Here is a 3,314-nt window from a genome sequence, read left to right on the forward strand (position 1 = left end):
GAAATGACACGACCAGCTATCCTTAGTAGCCACACATGCAGACAACAAGCAACATGAATTCGACTGGGACAACACTGCTATCATAGGGCAAGCCAGACAGAGGACAGCCAGGGAATTCCTAGAGGCATGGTATTCATCCACAAACTCCATCAACAAACACATCGACCTGGACCCAATATACCAACCACTACAGCGGACAGCTGAAACTGACAACCGAAAGCGGCAGGGACAGACCACTATAAACACGGGAGGAAACATCAAAGAAGCGCTTCGCAGGAGGCTCCCAAGCACTGCTGATGTCGCCTAGCCAGGGGACGAAACATTTGCAACAAAAACTTCCAGCTCGGCGAACAGAGCCACAACGATAAGGTCATCTGTTTGAAATGTATAAAGTTTTGACAGTACTGAGCAAGCTAAATGCAGTGACGATATTTCCCACAGTTGGGGAATATAGATCCAGGAGAAATAGTCTCAGTCTCCGGCTGAGATAAGAAAAATCTTCAGAGTGTCATAGAGATGTACAGTACAGAAACAGACCCTTCGGTCCAACTCATCCATGCCAACCAAATATCCCAACCCAATCTAGTCCCACCTGCCAGCACCCAGCCCATATCCCTCCAAACCCTCCCTATTCATATACCCATCCAGATGTCCTTTAAATGTTGCAATTGTACTAGCCTCCACCACTTCCCCTGGCAGCTCATTCCATACACATACCACCCTCCGCATGAAAAAGTTGCCCCTTAGGTCGCTTTTATATCTTCCCATCTCACCCTAAACCTGTGTCCTCTAGTTCTGGATTCCCCCACCCCAGAGCAAAGACTTTGTCTATTTATCCTATCTATGCCCCTCATGATTTTATAAATCTCTACAAGGTCACCTCTCGACCTCGAATGCTCAAGGGAAAACAGCCCTAGCCTATTCATCCTCTTCCTATAGTTCATCCTCCAACCTTGGTAGTCAACCTGTGGAATTCTGTATCATAGAAGGCTGTGAAGATACAGTCACTGAATATATTCAAGAAGTCAATAATATTTCATAAGCAAAAGACATCAAGGGTTATGTTGAGGAAATGGCTTTGAGATAGAGGATAAGCTGTGATCATATTGAATGGCAAAGGAGACTCAAAGGGCCAAATATGCCCGTTCCTGCTGCTAGTTTCTACATTTCTAAGGTGATGGTGAGCCTCTTGGCAGGACAAGTGTAGCCACCAAAAAGAGGCATCAAGTTCACCTAACACCCTTAAAGTCCATATGACCAGATCATTACTGATCGGGGTGGTATAATGTTTGCTAGTTTGCCATTCACAGCTGTATCCAAGAAATGAAGGACTTGGGTGCTGGGTGTGAGACGTCAATATTGTTTCTAAGCAAAAAGAAGTGCTACCTAATTATGCCAGGTAACAGGAATCCCATTTAGCAAGGAGCTATTGCTTGCACACATGTGACTGGAGGAGGGAGTTGGGTGGATGGGTGAGTTGTTAACCCTGTTGGCCACTGACCAGTTGTGTACTTGTTACAACTAAACCATTCTAGTAGTATAGAGGCTGCCGTCGTCAGTGGGTATCCAATCATTTTCCTGTTGGGTATTATTTCAGATTATGGAGTAATGTGTGATGCACTGAACAGTAAGAGAGAATTGGAATGGTATCTCAGTGATATCATTTGAAGATGCGAAACCAAGCAAGTTAATAATGGTGCAGTTGATTGAATGTGAAGTTTACAAAAAAAAATTAATCTAGAAAAATAAAGATAAAAACTACTTAGCCTGAGGAGGACAAAGATAAATACAAATAGTTTGGGAAACTTACAAATCAGAAAAGTAGGACTAATTGCAAAATCAGGTCGTCTTGAGTTTTATGGGCACAGATAATGCAAAAAAAAGTAGTGGTAGAGCAGTGATTTAGGTAGGATGAGGACGAGCATCAATAATAGGGAGCTAGAAGGTGGATTAAAAAGCAGAATCTCAAAGTGCATTACTCCCTGTGCAACATACTAATGTTCTGGATGTAGGTTTACTTGCTGAGCTGGAAGGTTCATTTTCAGATGTTTAGTCACCATGCTAAGTAATGTCAGCAATGAGCCTCCGAATGAAGCACCTGCTTTCTATGTATATGTTTGGGTTTCCTTGGGTTGGTGATGTCATTTCCTGTGGTGGTCATTTCCTGTTCTTTGAATACAAAATATTCAAAAAGAACGGGTACCTAATGAACACAGTCTGCCAATTTCTGAGCAACAAACCCAAACAAGCAGACAAAACACGTCCAGAAACCCTAGCCACTCTCCCCTACAATCAAAGACGTCTTGGGAATGACTGCCAGACTACTCAGACCCCTTGGCATCATGGTCGCCCACAAACCCACCAACACACTAAAACAGCAGCTAATGAACTTGAAAGACCCAATACAGACAGCAAGCAAAACTAATGTCATTTACAAAAAGCTTGCAAGATCTGCAACAAACACTACAGACAGAAAACTAGCCACCACAATACATGGACATTAATTAGCCACAAAAAGACATGATCCACTCTCACTAGTATCCTGACATACGGATGAGGAAGGACACCACTTCGACTGGACAATACATCATTCTAGGACAAACCAAACAAAGACATGAATGAGAATTCCTAGAAGCATAGTATTCTAACCAGAACTCTATCAATAAATACATTGACTTGGATCCCATTTACCACTCCTGAGAAAAAAACAGGAAATGACATCACCATAGGAAATGCTGTCATAACAGGAAATGATATCACCAACCCAGGGAACCCCAAACATATAAATAGAAAGCTGGCTACACCACCAGTGCTTCATTCGGAGGCTTACTGATGCTGTTACCTAGTATGGGGACAACACGTCTGAAAATTGACCTTCCAGTTCAGCAAGCAAATCTACATCCAGAACCTCAACCTGAGCTACAAATCTTCTCAAAACTTGCTAATGTATATGAAAATATGCAAGTAGGGCAGATGAATGCGATTTTGGACAAGATTTCTAGCTCAGGTTGTTGATCAAGTTGTAGGTTTGCTTGCTGAGCTGGTGGTAAATGACTGCATTGGCGCCACCTTGTGCTCCCGTGAGGAGGTTGAGCAATTCATCAACTTCACCAACACATTCCACCCTGACCTTAAATTTACCTGGACCATCTTTGACACCTCCCTCCCCTTCCTGGACCTCTCCACCTTCATTAATGACGACCGACTTGACACTGACATTTTTTACAAACCCACCGATTCCCACAGCTACCTGGATTACACCTCTTCCCACCCTATCTCTTGCAAAAATGCCATCCCGTATTCCCAATTCCTCC

The sequence above is a fragment of the Chiloscyllium plagiosum genome, chromosome 4 (genome assembly GCF_004010195.1).
Source record: "Chiloscyllium plagiosum isolate BGI_BamShark_2017 chromosome 4, ASM401019v2, whole genome shotgun sequence".
Lineage (NCBI taxonomy): Eukaryota > Metazoa > Chordata > Chondrichthyes > Orectolobiformes > Hemiscylliidae > Chiloscyllium > Chiloscyllium plagiosum.